Source organism: Antechinus flavipes, chromosome 2 (assembly GCF_016432865.1).
Source record: "Antechinus flavipes isolate AdamAnt ecotype Samford, QLD, Australia chromosome 2, AdamAnt_v2, whole genome shotgun sequence".
Classification (NCBI taxonomy): Eukaryota; Metazoa; Chordata; class Mammalia; order Dasyuromorphia; family Dasyuridae; genus Antechinus; species Antechinus flavipes.
In genome coordinates, this window is record NC_067399.1 from 574497566 (window position 1) to 574514724 (window position 17159).

Sequence of the window (17159 nt, forward strand, 5' to 3'; positions counted from 1 at the left end):
ATGAATCCTACTTGGTCATAATGAATATCTCTTATCAGTCTTGTTTGACAAGAATTTGTTTTATATTTTTGGTCAATGTTCATAAATTATATTGCCTTATAGTGTTTAATACTTCTAGTTTTTCCTCTACAAGTCAAATAGATTTTTCACGTACCAAACACCCCAGGTCTCATCCACTATAAAAATCCTTTTCTTCATCCATCCATAAGAGCATTCATTAATGGAGCCTTCTTCTATCTCCAAGAAAGACCTTCTTTCTTTCTTCCTTTTTTCAATATTATCTCCCTCTGTCTCATACACTCCTCTTTGGTGAGACTTAGCATTATAGTTTAAGACTATTCTATTTTATCAATTACTTTTCTTATGCAAGCCATAAAATCTGTTCCTCTAATTCTATTTCACTTTGAAACCAGTCAGGATTCATGTTCTCCTCAAATTCTACATGGTTTTCTGTCTCATCTTGTGTTGGACACACCACAATTTTTGTTATTGTTAACACAATTGTGTTAATTTTTTGTTGTAGATGACTAAATTGTTTACTAATTCTGGAGGCTATATTTCTTCTTACTGTTATTGTTTTTTTTTTTTCTGTTGATTCATCTATTTATGTTCAAAATCTTTAGGATTTCTTCTTCCTGGAATCTATAACACTTTATATATCTTTTTCACTACCCACCCTCTTATTTTCCTTATCATATTTCTTAATCCCTTTCTTCTGATTATGATTTCTTTGGGGCTAGATATCGAAGTTTCTCAACCTCTTCACGCAATAAATAATTTATAATTTACTAGCCTAAGTTTCTGTCTCTATTCTCTTTTGGGTTGTCAGAAATGGCCCTAAATGCATGCTCTTCCTTCAGGCTGGGGGGTAGTATTGCATAGCTTCCTACACATAATTTCCTCTTCTAGTGACATGCTTATACCCTCTCTTCCTTAGTTCTCTGGCTTGGCATTAGTGATCTAGAGCCTGCCTTTATGAATATTCATAGAGGATGCTTTCCCCAGCATTGGCAGAATCTGCTTTTGGCAAAGAATATTTTCCTTGGCACCAGCATAGGCTACTTGTGGCAAAAGTTGCTTTCCTTGGTATTAATATTGTTGCTTCTGGGTTTCACCCTTAAGTAAGCTTTTGCTCTTGAAGGGCTTTGGCCAAAATGGCTGTTAAAACAGGAGAAACCATCCACAGCCTAGAACCAGGGCTCTAACAGCACTGGAAAGAAGACAAAGGGAAGGGAGACTTAAGGGTGAGTTTCAATGTAATATTCTACTACTCTTTTTTTGTTCTTGGGCCTACTAGCACAGCTTTGCTGCTGATAATGTAGGTACTGGATGAGCTCAGTCAGTGAGCATCAGTTTCTTTTATCAAGCTTTTTTTTTCCTTAATGGTTTGATTTTTAACACTTAACATTGTTGTTCTTTATCCTTCATTTTCTTTCTTTAAAAAGTGTTTTATTTACTCCCAGTTATATGTAAAAACAATTTTAATACTCATTTTTTAAAAAGTTGAATTCCAGCTTATATTTTTTCCTCCTTTATCCTCCCTCCATAAGATAGTAAGCAATTTGATATAGACTATACATGTTTAATAATGCAAAACATATTGCTGTATTAGTTATATTGTAAAAGAAGACATCGACTCAAAAGAATATCACCAAAAATTCAGAAAGTAAAAAAAAAAAAAAAAAATTCAATATGCATTCGACCTCCATCAGTTTTTTTTTTCTTTTAGAGGTAGATAGATTTTTCATCACGAATCCTTTGGAATTGTCTTGGATTATTGAATTGATTGAGAACACCTGTCATTCTCAGTTGATTATTGATAATGTAGTATTACTGTACAATGTTCTCCTGCTTCTGCTCATTTCAGTTTTTATCAATTCATTTAAGTCTTTCCATTTTTTTCTGAAATCAGCCTGTTCAGCATTTCTTCTAGCACAGTAATAATCCATTGCAGTTGTATACCACAACTTAGTCATTCCCCAGTTGATAAGCATCACCTCATTTTTCAAATATTTGCCACTTCAAAAAGACCTTGTATGAATATTTTTGGTACAAATGAATATTCTGTTCCTTTTCAAAACTCTTTTTGGAATACAGATTTAATAGTAGTATTATTGGATTAAAGAGTATGTACAATTTTATAATACTTTGAACATAGTTTCAAATTACTCTCCAGGATGACTGGATCAGTTCACAACTCTACCAACAATACATTAATGTCTCAATTTTCCCACATTCCATACAACATTTATTATTTTCTTTTTCTGTCATATTAACCAGACTGATAACTGTGTGGTGGTAGCTCCAAGTTGTTTTAATTTGCATTTCTCTAAACAATAATAATTTAGAGCATTTTTCTATGAATATATTCATTTGAAAACTGCCTTTTCATATGTTTAGACCAGTTGTCCATCAATTGAGGAATTCTTATAAATTTGACTCATTTCTCTATATACTTGAGAAATGGAGCTTGTATCAGAGACATTTGCTTTTTTTTTCAGTTCATAAAAGTCTCTCCAGGCCTTTCTGAAATCCTCCTGCTGGTCATTTCTTACTGAACAATAATATTCCATAATATTCACATACCACAATTTGTTCAGCTATTCTCCAATTGAAGGGCATCCACTCAGTTTCCAGTTTCTGGCCACTACAAAAAGACTTGCCACAAACATTCGTGCACATACAGGTCCCTTTCTCTTCTTTAAGATTTCTTTGGGATATAAGCCCAGTAGAAACACTGCTGGATCAAAGGGTATGTACTATTTGAGAACTTTTTGAGCATAGTCCCAAATTGCTCTCCAGAATGACTGGATGTATTCACAATTCCACCAATAAGGTATCAATGTCCCTGTTTTCCCACATCCCCTCCAACATTCTGCATTATATTTCCCTGTCATTCTAGCTAATCTGACAGGTGTGTACTGATATCTCAGAGTTGTCTTATTTTGCATTTCTCTGATTAATAATGACTTGGCGCATCTTTTCATATGGCTAGAAATAATTTCAATTTCTTTGTCTGAGAATTGTCTGTTCATATCCTTTGACCATATATCAATTGGAGAATGGCTTGATTTCCCATAAATTAGAGTCAATTCTCTATATATTTTGGACATGAGGCCTTTATCAGAATCTTTGACTGTAAAAATGTTTTCCCAGTTTATTGCTTCCCTTCTAATCTTATCTGTATTAGTTTTGTTTGTACAAAAACTTTTCAATTTGATATAATCAAAATTTTCTATTTTGTGATCAATAATGATCTCTAGTTCTTTGGTCATAAATTCCTTCCTCTTCCACAGGTCTGAGAGGTAAACTATCCTATGCTCTTCTAATTTATTTATAATCTCATTCTTTATGCCTAAGTCATGAATCCATTTTGACCTTATCTTGGTGCACGGTGTTAAGTGTAGGTCAATGCCTAGTTTCTGCCATGCTAATTTCCATTTTTCCCTGTAATTTTTGTCAAATAATGAGTTCTTATCCCAAAACTGAGGTTTTTTTGGGTTGAGACATTTGTTCTTAAATGTTTCCCAGCTTTCTCCTTTCTTTCTAATCTTTGTTGCATGGGTTTTATCTGTGTAAAAACTTTTAAATTCTATGTACTCAAAATTGTCCATTTTATATCTGGTAATGTTCTCTATCTTTTGTTTAGTCATGAATTCTTCACTTCTACATCAATATGATAGATAAACTATCCCTTGCTCTCCTAATTTGCTAATACTATCAATCATTAAGTTTAATTCATATAGCTATTTAACCTTCTTTTGAATTTTTTGTCCTATACTATGGATACAGCTGAAACTGTTGTATATATAATGCATACTGTCTATGTTGTAGAGGTTTAAAAAATCATGGGAATCAGAGAAAATATCTGTTTCATCATGTTATTATCCTTGAAGGAAGGTACATTTATTAAGTACATTTCCTTTTGTCAGATATTTTTCAAGTAAATGTACTTGATATATTTTTCAAGTAAAAGCAAGGAGCTTACATACTAATGGGGGAAGACAAGACATAAAAAAAATGTTGGCCTGGGGAAGGTACATGCATCATTGTCTAAATATCAAAGGAGTGGGGTGGAAGCCCAAGTCCCTGAAAGGTAAGACCTGAGGAATCTAGGAGCAAGTATCAAGTTATAGGTGGAGAAGAAGTGAAGGTGCACATTGGAGTACAGAAAGCAAAGCATTGTTTTAATGCCTGGAATGTCACCATTTCAATTGAGTCCCCATCATTTAAGGAAACATTGTTTCTATTTATTGATGCTTCAATAGAACTGAAGGATCCAATAGATAGGGGCATAAAAGAGACCATAAAAAAGTGTACAAAACACTCATACTTGGATCTTGGAGTGAAGAAGCTACTGAAGAGAAAGGGGGTGTTTGTGTATTTAGTGAAAGTACTTTAAGTCCTCTCTTCTATAAAATGGAGAAAGGCCAGATGAGATCTAACTTCCTTTACACATCATAATCATGGATGGGTCTGTACACGAGGTTTAGAACAATTCAGTCCATTTACATAGCAGGAAACTGAGACCCAGAAAAAGGAACCAAATTGTTCTGAGTCCTGGTGGGATTAATTGTCAGGAGATGGTATCTAATACTAGATCCTTTGATCCCTGAGCCAATCACATTGTATCATGTTACTTACCTTTTGAGTTAGGTGAATAATAGCAAAGTTTTACACTTGGGGAGCTCTGGTATGTCCAATTCCTTCAAAACTTCCTGAGTTGAACCCATGAAGTTAATTGCTTTATACAGACATATTTATAATTTACCATGGTTTAAGTCTATATGTGGTTCTTGGATAATACTAATAGATTTTCTATCCTAGTAGTATGTCCCTACTGAGGCTTACTGAACTTCTGAAAAGATCAGTGCTAATTAACTATAAACCAGGTCCCACTGACATTTTTGGCTTTTAATAAATTTATGTTGATCATGATTAATTATCAATTTAATATTAATCATTTTCACAACCAAAAAAGAAGGGTGGTATAGTTGATAGACAACAAACCATGCATATCAGAAGTTTTGGTTGAAGTCTTTTCTTTGACATTCATTTTATGACTATATATTATATAATCATCAATTTGTGTTACCATATCACTTATTTAAATTCTCAGTGCTCTCAATAATTCTGTAAATATAATTTCAATCCCATTAAACATTTATTAATTTATTTATTTTATAGAAATATATGTGTAAGTCATATATAATGTTTAATATATTAATTTAATCCAAATGAACATTTATTAAATACCTATTAGACTAAGTATTGAGAATACAATAAATTAAGGACAGACTCTGCCATCAAAGGGCTTATAATCTAAAGAGGATGACAACATATAAAAAGAGGTAGGAAAGGAGGCAACACCAGGGGGTGACCATGCAAGGCTCCTTATCTAGTGAAGCTGAAATCATGCTGCTTGACAGATGTAAAGTGCAATGAACTGAGATACTCTAATTTCTTCCTTTTATAAAGGAAAGCATTGGGAGGAGTTTGATACTTTATCCCTCCAGCCCTCTTATCTAAGGAAAGAGGAGGCTGCAGGAGATGGCATCAATCTGGGCTTGAATTAACAGTATGGTAGTGAATTTGAAAGTAATGAATTTATTCTGGAATGGGAATCTATTCCCATAGAGTTTTAAATAGTCATAGCAGCAGATGCAAACTAGAGAAGAGAATGTCAAAATTTGTATTGGTAGAGAAAGAATTTTTTTTTCCTCCTTGAATGAATGTTAGATATTATCAAGTATTTTTTTTAATCTATTGATGTATCAAAATATTGATTATTTTTAGATTTATGTGTTTATATCTTTTGCCATGTGATTTTTTTCTTATTTTGGACCACCCTACCATAAAATCTTCTTGGTCATGAAAAATTTAAAATGCATATATCCTTATGTTTTCTTCCTAAAGTTTATTTACTATTTGTGTATTATCATAGGAGTGAAGATTTGTAATTTGATGTTTTAGTCTTCTCTTTTCAGATTTTAAAATCAATACTATGATTTTCCCATATTAGATATCATGCTATATTCCATTTTCTCCATATTTATAAATAGTCTATAATATAATAATTATTTGTTTTAGTTAAGTTTAAAAGAATTTATTTGTGAATTCATCTGGATCAAGAGTTTAGAAGGGGGAATTTTCTTGTTAAATTCTCTTATCATATTCCTTCAAGACCCCATTTTAATGAGTAATTTCATATATATCAATTTTAAATAATTTGTTTTCTAATAAATTGCCTATTTTCTTAAATTCTCTATTAGAATTTTGCTCATGTAGATTTATATTTTATCAGCTGTTATCTCTGAATTGTCTTTGTAATTTTGCTGATTTCCATTTTCTCAATCCATGTCCTCTAACTACAAGGTCAGTGTTCTTTTCATTATCAACTCCTTTTAATTATTCTAACTGTATTGACATTGAGCTTATACTTTTTTTTGTACTATCTTGTTTTATAAGACATTAAGAGAGATCTTTCCAAATGTAGCACTTAAACCGTAATACTATATTATTACACTGATCACCTTCTCACAATATCCCTTCACATCCACTGAATTAATCCATTGGTCAGAATTAAATTCAAATAGAAAGTTCTCTTTCTTTTTAACTCTTTTTGAGGAATAAAAGTATCAGCTAGACATGACAAATATTCATCAGACTCTCTACTTCCAGAAAAGAAGACTTATAGCAGGAATTTAGATAAATAGTTCTCTGTCATTATCATATCTTATTTTGCTTTCAATCTGTCAACAAGAATTTATTGAGTCTTTTCTATGGAACAAGCTCTATGCAAAGCACTGAAGAATAAAGTAAATGCAGAAAACATTGTCCTTGCACTTCAGGAGCTCAGATTTTAATGAGGGAGAAAATATATAGATATTTATATTCCATTTTTATAGTCTATATCAGGGGTCCTCAAACTATAGCCCACGGGCCAGATGCAGCAGCTGAGGACATTTATTCCCCCTCACCCATGACTATGAAGTTTCTTTATTTAAAGACCCACAAAACAAAGTTTTTTTGTTTTTACTATAGTCCAGCCCTCCAACAGTCTGAGGGACAGTGAACTGGCCCCCTATTTAAAAAGTTTGAGGACTGCTGTTAATAGACTCTATATAATCAGAATTCTAGGATGAAAAGGGATGTTAGAAAACATTTAGTCAAATTGCCCCTTTTTACATATGAGAAGACTGAGGACCAGAAGGATGAAAGAACTTTCCCAATATTATACAGACTAAGAGGCAGAAAATAAAGGACATTTATGTAATTCCTCTGTCTCTGAATTCAAGAAGAAAATGGCAGATGGCTATGAATTTGTAGCTTCTGGTATCCAGCACTTCTCAGCCTAGTCTTTCAGAACTTCACTTATCTATTTTATGTCAAATGCTAACCTTGAATAAGTCTTTTATTTATTGTTGGGGAAAATGGTAGTATTTGTAATACTTGGCAAACCAGAAAGCACTATATTATTATTGTTATCATTATTGTTATTAATTTTTTTTTTTACTTTATCCTCTAAAAGAACTGGCCAATTCCTGATTTATGATTAGTGTGCACTAGAGTGCAGGTGAGCAATGCAGGGCCAGGGCAGTCATATTTCTGTGCAGTGGAGAGGCTCTGCCCAAGGCAGTTTCACTAATGAATTGGGGAAGAAAGGGGCTCTGCCCAAGGCAGAGGCATTTCTGCTTTGGGGCTCTTTGCAGGGCAGTGGTACTTCTGCTGTCCCAGGGCAGTGGCACATCTGCAGCTCAGCCTCTCTTTCAGCCCATTTGCAGGACAGCTACTGTCCATCGATTATCTATCCCTGTTCTGTAGAGGAAGCTGGTAACCTCCTTACCCTGAAGTCAGACTCTAAGGGCTTTAAAAAAAGTGAGTAAAAATGCAAAATTCTTCATTATAGATAGCTTCTATACAGAAAAAGAGCAGGTTTCCAAGCCTGAGGACACTAATAGCAGAGTCTCTAGACAAAACCTCAAAGGAATTTTACACAAGGTTCCCCCAGAAGAAATTATAAAAGATCTTAAAAGAGAACTAGAAGAAAAATGGGGAAAGGAAAGAGAAGCTCTGCAAGAGAGTATGGGAAAAATATATAACTCATTAAAAGAAAAATTTGATAAAGTGGAAAAAGAAAATAACTTCCTGAAATATGAATTCAAAAAGGTAAAGAATTCACAAAGAAACACAGAATGTGTGAATTGGAAAAGATAAAGAACTCTTAGGAAAGTAGGATTTGTGAATTGTTAAAAGGAAATAACTCAGTAAAAAAAAAATAATGAAATAAAAAAAAATTCCATACAGCAAAACAACTCGTTTAAAAACTCAATTGAACATATACAAAAAGAAGTATTAAAAAAAAAAACTAATGAAGGAAATAACTCATTAAAAATCAGAACTGAACAAATAGAAATGAATGATTCATTGAGACATCAAAAATCAGTCAGGCAAAACAACAACAACAAAAACAAACAAACAAACAAAAACAAACCCAAATATATATATATACATATATATATATATGTTAAATATCTACTTGGAAAAAGAACAGACCTGGAAAATAGATCTAGAGACATAATCTGAAGATTATTAGACTTCCTGAAAATTATGATGAAAAAGAGCCTAGACACTATTTTACAGGAAATCATCAAAGAGAACTGCTCAGATATAATAGAATCAGAAGGTAAAATAGGTATTGAAAGAATTCATCAAAAACCTTCTGAAAGAAACCCTAAAATAAAAACTCCAAGGAATATTATGGCTAAATTTCAGAACTACCAGACTAAGGAAAAAATATTACAAGCAGCCAGAAAAAAAAAATAACAATTCAAATACCAAGGAGCCACAATAAGGGCCACTCAGGATCTAGGAGCTGCTTCCACATTAAAGGATCAGAAGGCCTAGAATCTGATATTCCAAAAGGCAAAAGAACTGAGCATTTTCTTCCAGGGAAGAAGATTGACATTTAATGAAAAAGGTGAATTCTACTTGTTCCTAATGAAAAAAAAAATAGAACTAAACAAAAAAATTGACCTCCAAATATAGGATTCCAGAGAAGCAGAAAAAAGTAGAAAGAACTCTTGAGAACTGTATTTCTTTTATGGACATACATAATGAGTGCATGTATAATTGAATTTTATTGCTATAATATAAAAAGGGGAAGTAGAAATGGAAAGGGGATAGTATCAGAAAAAGAGAAAAGGCAAGATAAAAAGAGGGAAACTATATCTCACAAAGAAGCAAAGGTAAACCTATCATATCTGAGGGAATTTAGGGAAGGGGAGGAACATTGTGTGAATCTTATTTTCATCAGATTTGGCTCAAAGAGAAAATAACTGAAATATTTGGTTACAGAGATACTTCTCTTACCTCGTTAAAAAGTGGGAGAGGAAAGGGGAAAAGAAAAGAATAATAAGGGAAAGGTATAAGAAAGGGGAAGAGATTCAAAGGGGATGGGAGGGACTATAAAGAGGGAGAGCTGCATGAGGCAAGTAGTCCCCCTAAGTTCAATACGGGAAGGGGGGTAAAGGAGTAAAAAAAAAAAAAGCATAATCTGGGGATAATAAGATGGCAGGAAATACAGAATTAGTAAATTTAACCATAAATGTGAATGGGATGAACTCTTCCATAAAGGAGAGGCAGATAACAGATTGTATCAAAAGCTAGAACCCTGCAATATATTGTTTACAAGAAACACATTTAAAGCAGGGTGATACATACAGAGTAAAGGTAAAAGACTGGAGCAGAATCTATTATGCTTCATGTGAAGTCAAAAAAGTAGGGGTAGCCATCCTTATTTCAGATCAAGCAAAAGTAAAATTTGATCTAATTGAAACAGATAAGGAAGAAAATTTTATCTTGCTAAAGGGTAGCATAGACAATGAAGCAATATCAATACTAAACATGTATGCATTAAGTGATATAGCATTTAACTTCCTAAAGGAGAAGTTAAGAGAGTTGCAAGAAGAAATAGACAGCAAAACTATAATAGTGGAAAATCTCAATCTTGCACTCTCAGAATTATATAAATCAAACCACAAAACAAATAAGAAAGAAATTAAAGAGGTAAATAGAATATTAGGAAAGTTAGGTATGGTAGCTCTTTGGAGAAAACTGAATGGAGACAGAAAGGAGTACACTTTCTTCTCAGCAATTCATTGAACCTATACAAAAATTAGCCATATATTAGGACATAAATATCTCAAAATTAAATGCAGAAAGTCAGAAATAGTAAATGCATTCTTTTCAGATCACAATGCAATAAAAACTACATTCAACAAAAAGCTAGGGGTAAATAGACCAAAAATTAATTGGAAACTAAATAATCTCATCCTAAAGAATGATTGGGTGAAACAGAAAATCATAGACACAATTAATAATTTCACCCAAGAGAATGACAAAAATGAGGCAACATAGCAAAATGTTTGGAAAGCAGCCAAAGTAGTAATAAGGGGAAATTTTATATCTTTAGAGGCTTACTTGAATAAAATAGAGAAAGAGAAGATCAATGAATTGGACTTGCAACTTAAAAAGCTAGAAAAAGACCAAATTAAAAACCCCTGATCAAATACTAAAACTTGAAATTCTAAAGTTAAAAGGAGAAATTGATAAAATTGAAAGTTAAAAAAACTATTGAATTAATAAATAAAACTGAGCTGGTTTTATGAAAAAAAAAACAGATAAACTTTTGTTAAATTTGATTAGAAAAATGACAGAGAAAAATGACAGAGGAAAATCAAGTTGTTAGTCTCAAAAATGGAAAGGGAGAACTTTCCACCAATGAAGAGGAAATTAGTGCAATAATTAGGAGTTACTTTGCCCAACTTTAGCCAATAAATTTGATAACTCAAGTGAAATGGATGACTACCTCCAAAAATATATGTTTTCCAGATTAACAGGAGGAAATAAATTGCTTAACTAATCCCATTTTAGACAAAGAAATAGAACAAGCTATTAATCACCTCCCTAAGAAAAAATCCCCAGGACTAGATGGATTTACATGTGAATTTTACCAAAAATTTAAAGAACAATTATGGACCCATATTTAACATCGTACACCAAAATAAGATCAAAATGGGTCCATGATTTAGGCATAAAGAACAAGATTATAAATAAATTAGAGGAACATAGGATAGTTTACCTCTCAGACTTGTGGAGGAGGAAGGAATTTGTGACCAAAGAAGAATTAGAGATCATTACTGATCACAGAATAGAAAATTTTGATTATATCAAATTAAAAAGCCTTTGTACAAACAAAACTAATGCAAACAAGATTAGAAGGGAAGGAATAAATTGGAACCATTCCTAATAAGATCAAAAGTGAAACAAGGCTGCCCACTATCACCATTAGTATTCAATATTGTATTAGAAATGCTAGCTTTTGCAATAAGAGTTGAGAAAGAGATTAAAGGAATTATAATAGGTAATGATGAAACCAAATTATGACTCTTTGCAAATGATATAATGGTATATTTAGAGAACCCCAGAGATTCTACTAAAAAGCTATTACAAATAATCCACAACTTTAGCAAAGTTGCAGGATACAAAATAAACCCACATAAATCATCAGCATTCTTATATATAACTAACAAAATCCAACAGTTAGAGATGCAAAGAGAAATTCCATTTAAAGTAAGTACTGATAATATAAAATATTTGGGAATCTATGTGCCAAGAGAAAGTCAGGAACTATATGAGCAAAACTATAAAACACTTTCCATACAAATAATGTCAGATCTAACCAATTGGAAAAATATTAAGTGCTCTTGGATAGGCCGAGAGAATATAATAAAGATGACAATACTCCCTAAATGAATCTGTTTACTTAGTGCTATACAAATCAGACTCCCCAAAAACTATTTTAATGACCAAGAAAAAATAACAACAAAATTCATCTAGAAGAACAAAAGGTCAAGATTTTCAAGCAATTAATGAAAAAAAAATCAAATGAAGGTGGCCTAGCTGTACCAGATCTAAAATTATATTATAAAGCAGCAGTCACCAAAACCATTTGGTATTGGCTAAGAAATAGATTAGCTGAACAATGGAACAGGTTAGGTTCACAGGGCAAAACAGTCAATAACTTTAATAATCTAGTGTTTGACAAACCCAAAGACCCCAGCTTTTGGACAAGAATTCACTATTTGAAAAAACTGCTGGGAAAATTGGAAATTAGTATGGGAGAAACTAGGCATTGACCCACATTTAAGACCTTACACCAAGATAAAGTCAAAATGGGTTCATTACCTAGGTATAAAGAATGAGATTATAAATAAATTAGAAGAGCACAGGATAGTTTACCTCTCAGACCTATGGAGGAGGAAGGAATTTGTGACCAAAGAAAAATTAGAGATCATTACTGATCACAGAATAGAAAATTTTGATTATATCAAATTAAAAAGCCTTTGTACAAACAAAACTAATGCAAACAAGATTAGAAGGGAAGGAATAAATTGGGAAAACATTCATAGTTAAAGGTTCTGATAAAGGCCTCATTTCCAAAATATATAGAGAATTGACTCTAACTTATAAGAAATCAAGCCATTCTGAACTGATAAATGGTCAAAGGATCTGGACAATTTTCATATGAAGAAAGTGAAATTATTTCTAGCCATATGAAAAGATGCTCCAATTATTAATCAGAGCAATGCAAATTAAGACAACTCTGAGATACCACTACACACTTCTCAGATTGGCTAGGATGACAGGAAAAGATGATGCTGAATATTGGAGGGATGTGGGAAAACTGGGACATTGATACATTGTGGATGGAATTGTGAATACATCCAAACATTCTGGTGAGCAGTTTGGAACTATGCTCAAAAAGTTATCCCAAAGTGCATACCCTTTGTTCTAGCAGTGTTACTACTGGGCTTATATATCAAAGAGATCCTGAGGAAGGGAAAAGGACCTGTATGTACAAAAATGTTTGTGGCAGCTCTTTTTGTAGTGGCTAGAAACTAGAAATTGAATGGATACCCATCAATTGGAGAATGGTTGTGTAAACTGTGGTATATGAATGTTGTGGAATATTGTTGTTTTGTAAGAAATGACCAGCAGGATGATTTCAGACAGGCCTGGAGAGACTTACATGAACTGATGCTGAGTGAAATGAGCAGGACCAGAGGATCATTACATACTTCAACAACGATACTCTATGATGATCAATTCTGATGAATGTGGCTCTCTTCAACAATGAGATGAACCAAATCACTTCTATTTGTTCAATAATGAAGAGAACCCACTACACCCAATGAAAGAACTCTGGGAAATGAGTGTGAACTACAACATAGCATTTCCAATCCCTCTGTTTTTGTCTGCTTACATTTTTGATTTGCTTCTCAGGTTAATTTTACCTTATGTCTAAGTCCAATTTTTCTTGTGCAGCAAAATAACTGTATGGATATATACACATATATTATATTTAACATATACTTTAACATATTTAACATGTATTGGTCTACCTGCCATCTAGGGGAGGGAGTGAGGGGAAGGAAGGGAAACGTTGGAACAGAAGGTTTTGTAAATAAAAAAGCTATAATAAAAAATGAAGATGATATAAAAAAATGATTGAAGGTCTCTTACTTCATTGAACATCCATTTCCTCCCCTGAAAGATGATGCTGAATCTCACTGGGTAGTTAATTTTTGGTTGTTACCCAAGAACTTTTCCTTCAGTCCTTTATTGTATAATCTGCAAGATTTTTAGTAATCCTAACTGTTGCTCCATGATATTTGAATTGTTTTTGTCTGGTAGTTTGCAGTATTTTTTCTTAAGATTGCAGATTTGGAATTTTGCAACAAGGTTCCTTGATGCTTTCCTTATTGAATTTCTTTCCAGAAGTGATGGATGGATTCTTTCAATGAGTATTTTCCCCTCTGTTTCTAGAATATTGGAGCAGTTTTCTTTAATGATCTCTTGTAGAATGCTATCCAGGTAATTTTTTTGGTCATGGACTTCTGTAGGCCAATAATATTTAAATTGTTTCTTCTGAATCAATATTCCAGGTTGGCTCTTTTGCCAATGAGCTATTTCACAGTTTCTTCCATCTTTTCATTCTTTTTAGTTTATTTGACTGATTTTTGGTATCTCATAAAGTCATTAGCTTTCATTTACCCTGTTCTAGTTTTTAATGTGTGATTTTCTTCAGTTAGCTTTTCTATCTCTTTTTCCATTTGGCTTACTCTACTGTTCAAGAAGTTGTTTTCTTCAGACAACTTTTCCTTACTTTTCTAAACTGTTTACTCTCTCATACATAACTCTCATTTCTTTTTTTGATTTTTTTGCTTCTACATCTCTTATTTACCTTTTGAAGCCTTTCATGAGCACTTCCTAGAAGCCACTTTAAGCTCAATTTATCTCACTCTTTGAGATTTCTTCTGTGGACATTGTGTCCTCATCTGTTTGTGTTTTGGTGTGCCCATTCACCAAAATAGCTTTCTATGGTCAAGGTTCTTTTTTCTTTCTTGTTCATTTACTTTCCTTTTTCTTTTGGTATTTCCTTTTTTTTTTTTTTTTTTTTTTTTTTTTTTTTTTTTTTTTTTACTTTTAAAGGGGATTAACGGAGAAATTGTCCCAAGTTTCCTGTGCAGCTCTGAGCCTTAGCTTTGATCATAGTGCCCCTCACATTTGTAGGGGATTACTTGGCCTGCTCTTTTCAGAAAACAGCCTGGTTTCCCAGATTTTGCCTTCTGATCTAGGACTGGTACTGTCCCATTGATTTGCTCCTCTGCTGAACCAGGATGAGTGCTTTAATTGCTGATTTGCTATGTATTCTCTCATCAGTTTTCCCAGAGTTTATCTGAGCAGTGCTGAACACCCTTTTCTTCCAGTGAGACTGAACTTTCTTGAAATTTTCTCAGTCTATCTTGAACTGGAGAGTAGTTTCATTGCATCAGAGTCTCTTTATAGGCTCAGTTTCATGTTGTTTTGAGGGAAACTGAGAGAACTGGAGCAGCTTCCTGACTTTATTCCACCATATTGACTCTCTCCCCTGAACTACTGTTCTGCTCATTTCATACTCTATCAGTTCATAGAATGATTCTCAAATTTCTCTGAAACCACTTCTTCCTTCATTTTGATAGTACAATATTATTATATTATATTTATATGATATGGTTTGTTCAGTCATTCATCAATTGAAGGATACCCCATTTTTTCTACTTCTTAGATTACAATGAACTTACAAGAAAGGGTATTGTTCATTGAATTCTTTGTTCCTATTTTTTAAAATCTCTTTGGAGACATAGTCCTAGTAATAATGTTGCTAGGTCAAAATGGACTGTTAGTGTTTGATATACATTTCCAAAATTTTACAGAACAGCTAGATGAATTCTCATATTTACCAAGAATCCATTATATACCTGGTTTATGTAATAAGTCTAAAAATTATCATTTTCTTTTCTTTTCTTTTTGTCATGTCTGATTATCCAATGGGTATGTGTTGTCTAAAGTTGTTTTCAATTATTTTTCTTCTATTATTTACTTAAAGAATTTTTTTCAGAGTTGTTTTTAGTAATAATGAGCCCTTGAATTTATTTTCTATTTTCAGTTGTTTTAAAGTGGGTTTGTGTGTTAGAAAGCTATGACTACTAAGTACTCAGGATTGATTAAAACCTACCATTCCTATCTAAAACCAGTGTTTCAGAAGTTTCTCAAAATGATACTTCTCTAACTAACAGCCAAAGCATTCTCAAAGAACACCATGGATCTACTGGGATACCTACAAATGTTAGACTGGCTCATGTTCAAGATTTAAAACAGCATTTTGGATTAAAAAAAAAAGATTCATGAAATATATCAAAAGGGATGGAATAAATTGTGGGAAAGAGTAGCAAAAATAGAGATAGGGAGAAGGAAGGAATCAATTTTCATGTGCTCATCATGTTGATGCCCCTATATTCTTTACTCCATTCCCAAATGGAACTTACAAATTAAGTGACCAAAAGTCCCCAGTTTCATGGCATGTGAGGCTGGCAACCCTCATCAGTATATAGTTAGACATGTCATCTTATGTAGATGTATCAGGCACAACCCAAGAATCATTGACCCCACTCATCTGTCAGATGGCAGATAGGACAGTTCCTGTGGTGATCACTCCATTTATCAATGAACTTCTGACAAAAGCTGTAGTTACAGGATAGAATGAGATGAGATAGCACATCCAAGCAAATACAACATTCCTCTTCATCAATCAGCGGCTTCACTCTTCCCATCCAAATGCTGGCCTGACAGAAAGACACAGATGACAAGCTTTCAGCAGTTGCTTCAGAAGTAGTAGGACCTTGTGCCAGGACTCTTGCTGCTTGGCTTGTGATATCTTTATAAAGTTGGATAAACTGATAAATTCATGATTCTTGAAGCTTCTACAATTCCACTGTTCTTGTTAATCTTGGTACACACCATGCGTGCAAGCACCTTCCAAAAGGCAGAGGAATATGAACCTGTCTGTATCTTAAAGAGATGATGTTTTTCTTGGCTAGCAGCCACTTTTGTAATTACATCATTCAATTTAGCCACTCTCCCCAGAGATTTCTCATAGATAAGAGATTCTCGCAACAGATGTATTTGGTTACTTTTTCAGGCAACTTATTTATAACCATTTGTGTCTGATCAGAAATTTGCTGTCCCATAATGAATGCAATTCAAAATCCAGTAAAGAGTGGTGTTTCATTCACATGTGGCCTTTTTCAGTTTCACAGCCTCATGGTCCCCGTGGGGGTGATGCCTCCCACTGAGGGACCATGCCACTCACACCATTCCCACCAAATCCGCGGGCAACAGTACTGGGATGGAAGGATCCGACTGCGGCCTTCAGATTTTTGTTGAAACTTCTCTGAGGGGTACATATTTGTAGTGCATGAGTATTCATCTAAAGGGGAATGGATTGTGTTCTATTTCAATGAGTCCTTGGCTTAGAGATTTTTTATCAGAGAAAATTATTGCAAATATTTTCTACTTGTCCTATCTCACTATTTCCTTTCTAATTCTTTTTTTTTTTAATTTTAGGTAATAAAAAGTATCCATTATATTTTTTATTGTCTTTTATCTCCTATCTTATCATTAATTCTTGTTTTATCTAAGGCTGCTAAAAATGCTTTTGTTCCAGATTCCTTCATATATCAAGCAGTTTAGGTGGCACAGTGAATAGAATACCA

General features: G+C 33.2%; 1 pseudogene; it reads right to left on the reverse strand.

Annotated features, from left to right (window-relative positions):
* Positions 1-15928: 15928 nt before the first annotated feature.
* Positions 15929-16634, reverse strand: LOC127546915 (RING finger protein 141-like; annotated as a pseudogene).
* Positions 16635-17159: the final 525 nt, after the last annotated feature.